Here is a 12,329-nt window from a genome sequence, read left to right as displayed (position 1 = left end):
ACTTTGACAAGTACATGAGCCATTTGCATTTTAGGTGTTTTTCTCCATATAATTATGGGTAATAAAAGATATTTTTAAAATTACTACTTATGAGGATATTGTAAAATTTACAAAATCTTCAAATATTGAAGCAAAGGCTAAATGCTAGCCTTTATGACAGCTATGTCAGGCAATGTGTATAACACTTTGTATACATAAACTTTAAATCTTAGAAAAACCTTATAAGCCCACTAGTATTATCCTCATTTTTTAGGTAAAGAAATTGAGACCCAGAGAAAAGCATTCTATTATAATTCAAGTCCATATCATGGTATACGTAGCAAAGAAGACATTAGACATGAAGTCCGAAAATCCTCTCATCCAAGTTAAAAAGACCTACCAGCTATTTTGATGTTTAATTAAAAAATTGATTTCCTGGACTCTACTACGGTTCATCATCAGTGCTATATTACCATTATCCAGGGATGAAGCAAAGCAAAATTGTTATACATACAACCTCTGGAGTTGAGAATGACCTAACGCAAATTTCCACTCTGCCAATTTTTATTGACATGGCCACAAGTAAGTTCCTTAAATTCTGAATCTCAATTTTCTCATGTACAAAATGAGAATAACAATACCTACCTTGAACATAAGTTTTGCTTTATCAAAAACTGATGTAAGCATCTGGACAAGTACTTCTCTGTGGGAAGGCCTCAACTTTAGCACTAACATTCTAAGAGTTTTTATGGTTTTTTCAATGTCACTCTCTGAAATGATTATCCTGACATAAAACAACTATTTTATAGGTGTGTTTACATGGTCATATAAAAAGTAAGGGTCAGTGTTTAATCATCCAAACTCTATCACCGCTATTGAAAATTACTTGAAAACTGTGCCTCTATATAGTGTGTGAACTGCATGTGCATATTAGTAACTGTTGATGGATTGAATTTTGTTTCCCCAAATTCATATGTTGCAGTCCTAACTCCCAGTACACCTCAAAATGTGACTGTATTCGGAGATAGGGCCTTCAAAGAGAGAATTAAGGTTAAATGAGGTCATATAGGTGGCCCTAATCCCATAGAAGAGGAAGAGACACAAAGGATGTTTACAGACAGACAAAAGACCACATGAGGACATAGTGAGAAGGTGGCCATCTACAAACCAAGGAGAAAAGCCTCAGGAGAAATCACACCTGTTGACACTTTCATCTTAAACTTCTAGAGTCCAGAATTGTAAGAAAATAAATTTCTGTTGTTTTTTATTACGATCTCAGGCTGTCCTTCTGTAGAAATCAAATGGAAATTCTTAGTTAACATATTGAAGCATCCAGTTCTACAACTGCAATTAAAATAAGCGTATATTAAAAGAATATTTGTTTTACTTATACCTAGAGAAAGTACAATTCTCCATATTATTGTCAAAATAATTTTTCTAAATCATGACATAACGTGTAGTTCCTCTGTTGAGAAACTTTCAGTGGTTCACTATTACCTCTAGGATAAGGCCTAATATTTCTAGCCTGATAGCACTATAGAAAAGAGAAACTTTCTCAGCCCATTTGTTATTTTTAGAGACACAGGAAAACCTAGTGTTTGTGAAATTATGATTGTTTACCATCATGACGAACTACAATATCAAACATTACTCATAAATTATTCCTAAATAAATCAGATAAAAGAATGAGACTAGATAAATGTTAGAAGTTTTTTCCTTTTAACAAATATTCCATATTTAGTAGTCATAGGAAATGTGAAAATATAAAGTTCAATTTTTAGTGCATGCCCACTATATGCCAGGTCTTGTGCAGTTTCAGGATAACTGAAACAAATATCAGCAATTTGGAGCCATTAGCACAAATTGCTTCTTCAGCAATTTACTCTTTTAGCTAAGGTTAAGATTGTACTCATGCAGTATTTTGCAATGGTACATAAGCTGATAACTTAAAATGTAGTCCACAACCAAGTAGATACTTCACTTGACAGGAAACTAAAGAAGCAAGGGTCTTAACTTCAATTAGCAAAGTTTCTATTTGAAACATTTAAAATGATAGCAGAAGTGATGAGAGTCTGGGGGAGATCTAAGCTTTCTAGGAAGGACTTGACAAATTGTGTCAAGGGCCTTAGAGCTATTAAATGTTCTAGCCTAATAATTTTATTTCTAAGATCTCATCTTCAGGAAACTGTCATTAACATGCACAAAGCTACAACTAAAAATATAGTCAATGAAGCACAATTTCTAATTTAGAGCAGCAACATTGTTTTAAAAAAGTGTAATAGACCAATATGATTAAGAAACTTTTACTACAATTATGTAAAGGAATACCATATGAGCTTTATGAAAGTGACTATTCTATTTTGTTCCTTGCTTAGTATATATCATTAAGAACAGTGGTTGGAACATAGTAGATGGTTGGTAAATATTTTTTAGAATGAATAATGAATAAATGGCTAAATGTGGACATTAAAAATAATGCTTTTAAATACTTAAATACATAAAATATTCACAATCTATTAAAAAGCAGATTATAGAATTGTGTTTGTAATGTGGCCACTGTCATGTCTATTCACCTGTTATTGTGTTCTCCAGATAAAAGGGCATAAATCACAGTTGAAAAAGGCATTTGCCTGTTGAGAATCAACATATTAAAACTTTTGTAGCTGTTTGAATAATATGCATCAGCAGAAATCCTTCAAATATGTCAACAGAAAAAGTAGGGCACTCTGCTTTCTGAAAAGCACTTGCCTTGAGTAATTTTCCATTGCAGAAACGATCTATCTGATGACTTTTCAAGACCCCTAGTCAATTAGAAACAAGTAAGCAAGCTAAAACACTTTTACATGCCAAGTGATATCTAAAAATACTCCCCTTGGTTCAACTACCATTATGACAAACAACTTCACGTAGTTTTTGACTAGCTTTCTTTTACCAAAACACAAAAACAAGAAGTCAAGCCTTCCCCCAAACATCCCCACCAAGAATTTCTATCCATAGCATTACAATTCAGAAATATTTGTTTTAATCAGAAGGTTCAATAGAAGACCCCACACTGTCTCCTCTGCTCTCTTCATTTACTCTCAAACATTGAAAAGAAAGGGTACAGAAGCATATGGCTTTCTTCAAGATTTCAAATATAGCCACAACAGACCCATAATTTCAATCCCTAAATACTCAGAATCAGAAGTTTATAGGCAGCATTGCTCACAAGTTTCCAAATAAAGGACCATTTATACTCTGATTTCTTCAGGAGACTTTGGATTCATTGCCTAAGCTCATATTATTGTATTGAATAAATAGGTGATACATAATATATTCCAACAGAACATAAACAGCCCTAAAAATTTGAAATCTTATTGTATAAGACAAGGGATATTTCCTCCTTAGAGGAGGAAATGAGACTAGGGCAGATGAAAGTATCTGGAATATTTGAGGTACAAAGGAAATGAAAAAAGATCATGAGGTATGTTCTTAACTACCTTCATCAATTAAGAGATAAAATCACCTACCTGTCAAAGATCAGGGGGCAGGACTGGGTTTAGGCTGAAGGAGGAAGGATTAAAATGAGGCATAGAACAGCTGTTGTGAGAAATACACCAGAATCGAAAGGAGATGAATAGATTGTTGAGTAGGAATGAAGAACCATTTGAATTTGAATAGCAGGAAGATGAGCAGGTTAGCATGGTTTAGAAATTTTTCAACTAATGTTCAGGAGTCCAGAAGTGGAAGCCAAGAGTGTATTTTGTGGAAGTTAATCAGGCTTAAGCTTTCACAGGAGGAGCCCAGAGGATTGTCAAGGAGGAAAGACTGGGGAGTAGTGGGAAAATATCATCAGCCTGGTATAGGCTAGAAGTACATTCAAGCATTAATGGGAGGAGGCAAGAAATTGGGAGAACATGGATAGTAACTAAGCTGCCACTTCCGTAAGATAAAATGAGAGAGGTAGTCATATGTAGGTTGTGGTCAAAGTCAGAAAGCTTATAGTTTAAGTATGGGAGGATGAGAGTTCTGAGTGATGATAGTTTCTACAGTGTAACCATGGGAAGCTGACACTGATATGATCTGTACTTTCCTTGAGGCTCAAGAAGTAGGGATCAGATATCACAAGGGACCCTAACATAAGTGTTGACTCACCCAAGATGGTGATGGGTCAGAGAGAGGCGAGCTACTCAATTAAGTTGGTGCTATTCAATAAAACTCTCTACAACAATAAAAAGTTCTATAGCTGCAATGTCCGATCCGATTAGTCTCTACCTATTAAGATTTTAAAAGTACTTAGTGCAACTGAGGAACTAAATTTTAAATTTTATTTAATTTTAAATGACCTTATTATTAGCCACATGTGGCTAGTGGCTACTGCAAGCTCCACCTCCTGGGTTCACGCCGTTCTTCTGCCTCAGCCTCTGGACTAGCTGGGACTACAGGCACCCGCCACCACGTCTGGCTAATTTTTTGTATTTTTAGTAGAGACGGGGTTTCACCGTGTTAGCCAGGATGGTCTAGATCTCCTGACCTCGTGATCCACCCGCATCGACCTCCCAAAGTGCTGAGATTACAGGCGTGAGCCACCACGCCCAGCTGCTAGTGGCTACTATCTTAGTGCAGCATCCAGGGAATAATGTATTTCCTTTGTTTATCACAGTCTATCTTATATTAATATTATACTACTTTACATATAATGAATGAACGTTACAGCAGTAGAATTTCCCCTCTCCTCCCTTTGGTGATACTGTTGTTATACAGTTTAATTCTTCATGTATTATAAACACTATGATATATTATTTTGCTTTTATCAGTCAATAATCTTTAAAAGAAATTAAGACAAACAGTCTTTCATATACTTATTTTTGCCATTTTTAGCATTTTGTATTTTCTAAGTAGATACAATATTTTTTCTGATGTAATTTCCCTTCAGCAAGAAGAATGCTTCATTTATATTCCTTTTAGTGCAGTTCTGCTGATAACAAAATCTCTCTGTTTCTGTATGCCTCCAGAAAGCATATCCACCTCCATCAAGTCGGCTTCATCCCGGGGATGCAAGGCTGGTTCAACATAAGAAAATCAATAAATGTAATACATCACATAAACAGAAACAATGACAAAAACTACATGATTATCTCAATAGAGGCAGAAAAAGCCTTTGACAAAATTCAACAGCTCTTCATGCTAAAAACTCTCAATAAACTAGGTATTGATGGAACATATCTCAAAATAATAAGAGCTATTTATGACAAACCCACAGCCAATATCATACTGAATGGGCAAAAACTGGAAGCATTCCCTTTGAAAACTGGCACAAGACAAGGATGCCCTCTCTCACCCTTCCTATTCAACATAGTAGTGGAAGTTCTGGACAAGGCAATCAGGCAGGAGAAAGAAATACAGGGTATTCAATTAGGAAAAGAGGAAGTCAAATTGTCTCCATTTGCAGATGACATGATTGTATATTTAGAAAACCTCAGCGTCTCAGCCCAAAATCTCCTTAAGCTGATAAGCAACTTCAGCAAAGTCTCAGGATACAAAATCAATGTGCAAAAATCACAAGCATTTCTATACACTAATAATAGACAGAGAGCCAAATTATGAGTGAACTCCCATTCACAATTGCTACAAAGAGAATAAAGTACCTAGGAATGCAACTTACAAGGGATCTGAAGGACTTCTTCAAGGAAAACTACAAACCACAGCTCAAGGAAATAAAACAGGACACAAACAAATGGAAAAATATTCCTTGCTCATGGATAGGAGGAATCAATATTACAAAAATGGCCATACTGCCCAAAGTAATGTATAGATTCAATGCTATCCCAATCAAGCTACCACTGACTTTCTTCATAGATTTGGAAAAAACTACTTTAAATTTCATATGGATGTCCTCTCTCACCACTGGTAAAAGTGAGAGCCCACATAGCCAAGACAATCCTAAGCAAAAAGAACAAAGCTGGAAACATCATACTACCTGACTTCAAACTATACTACAAGTCTACAGTAACAAAAACAGTATGGTACTGGTATCAAAACAGATATATAGACCAATGGAACAGAACAGAGACCTCAGAAATAATGCCACATATCTACAACCATCTGACCTTTTACAAACCTGACAAAAACAAGCAATGGGAAAAGGATTCCCTATTTAATAAATGGTGTTGGGAAAACTGGCAAGCCATATGCAGAAAGCTGAAACTGGATCCCTTCCTTACACCTTATACAAAAATTAAGTCAAGATGGATTAAAGACTTAAACGTAAGACCTAAAACCATAAAAACCCTAGAAGAACACCTAGGCAATACCATTCAGGACATAGGCATGGGTAAAGACTTCATGATGAAAACACCAAAAGCAATAGCAACAAAAGCCAAAATAGACAAATGGGATCTGATTAAACTAAAGAGCTTCTGCACAGGAAAAGAAACTATCATCAGAGTCAACAGGCCACCAACAGAATGGGAGAAAAATTTTGCAATCTATTAATCTGACAAAGGGCTAATATCCAGAATCTACAAAGAACTTTAACAAATTTACGATAAAAAAAAACCCCATCAAAAAGTGGGCAAAGGATGTGATCAGACACTTCTCAGAAGAAGATATTTATGCAGCCAACAAATATATGGAAAAAAGCTCATCATCACTGGTCATTAGAGAAATGCAAATCAAAACCACAATGAGATACCATCTCACGCCAGCTAGAACGATGATCATTACAAAGTCAGGAAGCAACAGATGCTAGAGAGGATGTGGAGAAATAGGAATGCATTTACACTGTTGGTGGGAGTGTAAATTAGTTTAACCATTGTGGAAGACAGTGTGGCAATTTCTCAAGGATCTAGAACTAGAAACAGCATGTGACCCAGCAATCCCATTACTGAGTATATACCCAAAGGATTATAAATCATTCTACTATAAAGACACATGCACATGTATGTTTATTGCAGCACTGTTCACAATAGCAAAGACTTGGAACCAACCTAAATGCTCATCAATGATAGAATGGATAAAGAAAATGTGCCACATATACACCATGGAATACTCTGCAGCCATAAAAAAGGATGAGTTCATGTTCTTTACATGGGCATGGATACAGCTGGAAACCATCATTCTCAGCAAACTAATGCAAGAACAGAAAACCAAACACCACATGTTCTCACTCATAAGTGGGAGTGGAGCAATGAGAACACATGGACACAGGGAGGGGAACATCACACACTGGGGCCTATTGTGGGGTAGGGGGCTAAGGGAGGGATAGCATTAGGAGAAATACCTAATGTAGATGACTGGTTGATGGGTACAGCAAACCACCATGGCAAGTGTATACCTATGTAAGAAACCTGCACGTTCTGCACATGTACCCCAGAACTTAGAGTATAATGATAAAAATGTTGTAGAAAGAGAGAAACTGATGATTTTTTTTTTTCATCAACCTTATTTCCATCTTGCTTAAATGCCTGTGGAAGAACGGCTTTAACACTATTTAGCAGTTCTTCCTACCCATTCAGTGGCCTGAGTAGTAGGAGGGCAAACCACCCTTCAGTGGTAGGCTGAGTGTTCCAGTGTTCAGTAGGTGGCTGCTGAATAGGCACAAAGCACAAATGCAACCTGCACACCTTCAGGCCAGTCTGCAACCTCACACTAAGTAGCAGTAAACTCAGGTGCTTAAAAAGTCTGTTCACCCTGAAATTCCTCCTTGGTTACAGCTTTTTCAGCAGCAACGTTCTCTTTCTTTACAATCTTTTCAGTTGTAGAAGTAGAGATCAGTCATAATCTCCCATGGGTGTTCACAGGAGATGGCGCCAAGCACGTGCATAACTTCTTGGCCACCATCCACCACATCAGGTCCACCGAGTGAGCTGTTGTTGCATGGGACGGAAATGTCCACATAGCATGGAGGAAAACCCGTGTGACCTAGAGCAATGGTAGACAGGTTAGCATAACATGCCTCTATGAGAGGCTTGTGGTCAGCCCTGGAATCAGTAACCACCAGCAATGCAACTCCTGTAAGGCTGCCTGGATCTGGTTAATGAAGTTTCCAGGAGGAAGTGGTCATCAACAGGAGTAGCTCCAATGGCAGCAGTAAACTTCAGCACAGCCTGGTGGCCAGTATTTCTGGAGGATATGACACTGACATCAGCAGGGTTTTCAATCGCAGCAATGACATGAGATGCCAGCAGAAGCCTCTATGTCCTCTTCAGATTTATGATGCAGATGCTATCCCTTTTTCTTTTGTAAAAGTGCTGTTCCATTTGGAAGTCAAGGATGGTGCCACCTGAGTGGGTTCGTACTATAAGAAACTTGAGGACATTTTCTGTCCTCCTTCATTTTCAGGACATCAAGGGCTCTCAACATCGTGAAAATTTCCCTGTAAGTTCCCTTTACGTCATGCCACAAATCTAGAACAAGTCCATGTGGATCTCTCCACAGTGCAAAGCTGTGGGAAGGTTTTAAACTGAAAATTTAGTATATTTAATAAAGATAGGACAATTCAGATGATATATTGATCTATTTCCTCTTGAATAAGCATTTGTTGTTTGTGCCTTTCAAATAATGTGTCCATTTATAAAAACTGACCAATTTATATAATATATTGGCATGAAGTTGTAATACCCTTATTACCTTTTAAACAATAATATGACCCAGTGATTAATATATTTATAATTCAGTAGTCAGTACCATTCAGTTATTATATATGTGTAACCATCAACACAGTCAATTTTAGAACATTTACATCACCTCAAAAAGGAACTCTATGCCTTTTAGCTGTAAATACCCTATCTTCCCATTTCCTGTCCACTCTCTCCTAGCCCTAGGCAACCACTAATATAGTTTCTGTCTCTATGGACTTGCCCATTGTGGACATTTACTGTAAATGAAATCATAAAATATGTAGAATTTTATCTGTGTTTTAGTTTAAATATTTTCTGTTGGCCTCTCTTTGAGTTTACTATTCTTTTCTTCTTTGTCTAGTCTCCTTTTATACCTGTCAATTTTAAACAATTTTAGGTGTATTTTTGAGTTCTAAAATTTTTCATTTTGTTATTTTTAGTTTCCCTTTTTCTGCTAAAGTTTTTCATCTCATTAGTCATTCTTTCATCTGTATTCTATCTTTTTTTTCTTTTTTTATGTCATTTGTGTGTATTCTCTCATTGATTATTTTTTCAATTCATTTGGGGCTGTATTCTTCCTGTTTCTTTACATGTGCCCAATTGTTTAAATTATATATATATGAAATTTGTAAAAAAGAATGATATATTCTGAACTAGAAAATATTTTTTAATAGTATTCTTCTTTTTTGTCAGTTGCTGTGAGAGGCTGATTATTCAGATACCACCATGCATCCAACTCTCTTGCAGCTGGACAATGCCTTTATTTCTAGTTCAAATCATACTATAGCTCTAATTTCCTTTTATACTCATCCCAAATAAGCTGTGCTGCTACCAAGGAGTTGATCTCTTTGATCTTAATAGTTCAAAAAGCATTTGGTTGCTTATGCAGTCACTTTCAGACCGTATGCAATTCTAGCATGGCCCTGAAACCCAAGCATAGAATGAAACAGATATTTTCCTGCTTTTCAGGTTTGTCCTTTCTGTTTCTTACCAGAATTCCTGTGGGGGAGAATTGTTGGGCTAAATGTTTTTTCATTGGAGTTCTTCCATTTGTAATCCACTGCAGCAGCCATATTATCATTAAAAGCTTCAGTAGTACAATTTTTTAATTCTAGCAAAGTCTCCCTGCTTATTCTGAAGACGTGCAATTCGACCCATCAATACCCAGAACAGGTAATTTGTCCCAAGAAAACAGTATAGGACTTTGGTCATCAAGAAAAGTGTTTTTCTACTTAGAATTTAGTTTTATTTAGATCTGTTTGCATCTACTGCTATTTGGTGGTTTAAAGTATGAATTTTAGTCTATCCTATGGTTTACCTATTACCCTTTGATGGATTAAAGAAAAGTGTAAACCTCAGTTTATCCTGTGTTTTCTAGTTGCAGGAACAATCTTTTGTGACCTTCTACATTCTATCTGAAAGTAAACCCTTGGTGGCTTTTACATTGTTTCTTAAATACCTTATAATCCCCCAGATTTGCTCATTTATTAAAACACTTCCTAGCATTATATCTGTACACAGTGGCTGTACTAAACTTATTTAATTATTGATCATAATTATATATTGTGAAAAATTCTGTAGTGTTGTATTCTCCATGATTATCATCATCATTTCATTTTAATATATAGTATGATGACATTTTGCTGTTTTTATTTTTGTGATGGAGCTTCGTGACTTTTGGAATAAGCAAGTTTATGTAACATTTGAGATCTGACTCTTGCTACAGCCTCAACAAATTAAATTTCCTATATTTTAATCTTCACATCCTAGCAGGTACTTATTGTTTTCTACACATTTGTATAAGAAGTTTATAAACTATACTCTATTTGTAGAGTATACAAATAGAAAATTTGTATAATTGTAAGAATTATACAAATTTAGCCCAAAAGTTCTTCCGCACAGGAATTCTGGTAAGAAACAGAATGCACAAACATGAAAAGCAGGAAAACATCTCAATTTTGTTCTATGCTTGAGTTTCAGGGCCCTGGTAGACCTTAAAGCCAAAGTAGTTGGAGTTCAAATCTTAACTTTATCACTGGGTGATCTTAGGCAAGTTTCTTATTCTCCATGTGCCTAAGTTTCCTGAATTGTAAAATGAAGATAAACAGGAATTATACCTTATAGGGTTCTTAACAGGTTTAAATAAATAAATATTTTAAAGTACTTAGGATGGTGGCTGGTATAAAAAAAAAAGTACTCTAAGCCTAGGCAATATAATGAGACTCCGTCTCTACAAAAAAATAAAAATTATCCAGGTGTAGTGGTATTTGCCTGTGGTCCTCACTACTTGGGAGGCTGAGGTGGAAGGATCTCTTGAGGCCAGGAGTTTAAGTTCATCCTGGGCAACATAGTGAGACTCTGTCTCTACCCAGTCACCCCCAAACTAATTAATTAATTTAATGAAGCATTTTAAGAAATACTCTAAGAGAGTCTATTTAATAAATAAGATGTTTTTGATCTTCAGAGCAATATCATTATCAAAATGAAGTTTTTATTCTTAGTCTCATAAAAACCTCACAAGACAAGGATGCCCTCTCTCACTACTCCTGTTCAACACAATATTGGATGTCCTGGCCAGGGCAATCAGGCAATACAGAAATAAAAGGTATTCGAATAGGAAGGGAGGAAGTCAAATTATCTTTGTTTGCAGATGGCATGATTGTATATCTAGAAAACCCCATCATCTCAGCCCGTAAGCTTCTTAAGCTGATAGGCAACTTCAGCAAAGTCTCAGGATACAAAATCAATGTGCAAAAATTGCTAGCATTCTTATACACCAACAACAGGCAAGCAGAGAACCAAATCATGAATGAGCTCCCATTCACAATTGCTACAAAAAGAATAAAATACCTAAAAATACACCTAACAAGGGAAGTGAAGGACTTCTTCAAGGAGAACTACAAACCACTATTCAGAGAAATCAAAAAGGATACAAACAAGTGGAGAAATATTCTATGTTCATGGATAGGAAGAATCAATATCATGAAAATGGCCACACTGGCCAAAGTAATTTATAGATTCAATGCTATTCTCATTAAACCACCATTGACATTCTTCACAGAATTAGAAAAAACTTTTAAAATTCAAATGGAACCAAGAAAAGAGCCCAAAGGCTAAGTCAATCCTAAGTAAAAAGAACAAAACTGGAGGTATCATACTACCTGACTTCTAACTATACTACAAGGCTACAGTAACCTAAACAGCATGACTTCAACCTATACTACAAAGTTACAGTAACCAAAACAGCATTGGTACATTAACAGACACATAGACCAATGGAACAGAGTAGAGAACTCAGAAATATGACTGAATGTATACAACCATCTGATCTTTGACAAACCTGACAAAAACAAGCATGGGGAAAGGATTCCCTAATTAATAAATGGTGCTGGAAAAACTGGCCAGCCATATGCAGGGAATTGAAACTGGACCCCTTCCTTACACCATATACCAAAATGAACTCACTATGGATTAAAGACTTAAATATAAAACCCAAAACTATAAAAACCCCAGAATAAAATCTAAGCAATACCATTCAGGACATAGGCATGGGCAAAGATTTCATAATGAAGATGTCAGAAGCAATTTCAACAAAAATGAAAATTATCAAATGGGATCTAATTAAACTAAAAGAGTTTCTAAACAGCCAAAGAAACAATTATCAGAGTAAACAGACAACCTATAGAATGGGAGAAAATGTTTGCAATCTATCCACCTGACAAAGGTCTGATATCCAAAATCTACAAGGAA

Source organism: Chlorocebus sabaeus, chromosome 4 (assembly GCF_047675955.1).
Source record: "Chlorocebus sabaeus isolate Y175 chromosome 4, mChlSab1.0.hap1, whole genome shotgun sequence".
Lineage (NCBI taxonomy): Eukaryota > Metazoa > Chordata > Mammalia > Primates > Cercopithecidae > Chlorocebus > Chlorocebus sabaeus.
The sequence above is the reverse complement of the archived record's forward strand: the minus strand, read 5'-3'. Positions refer to the sequence as shown.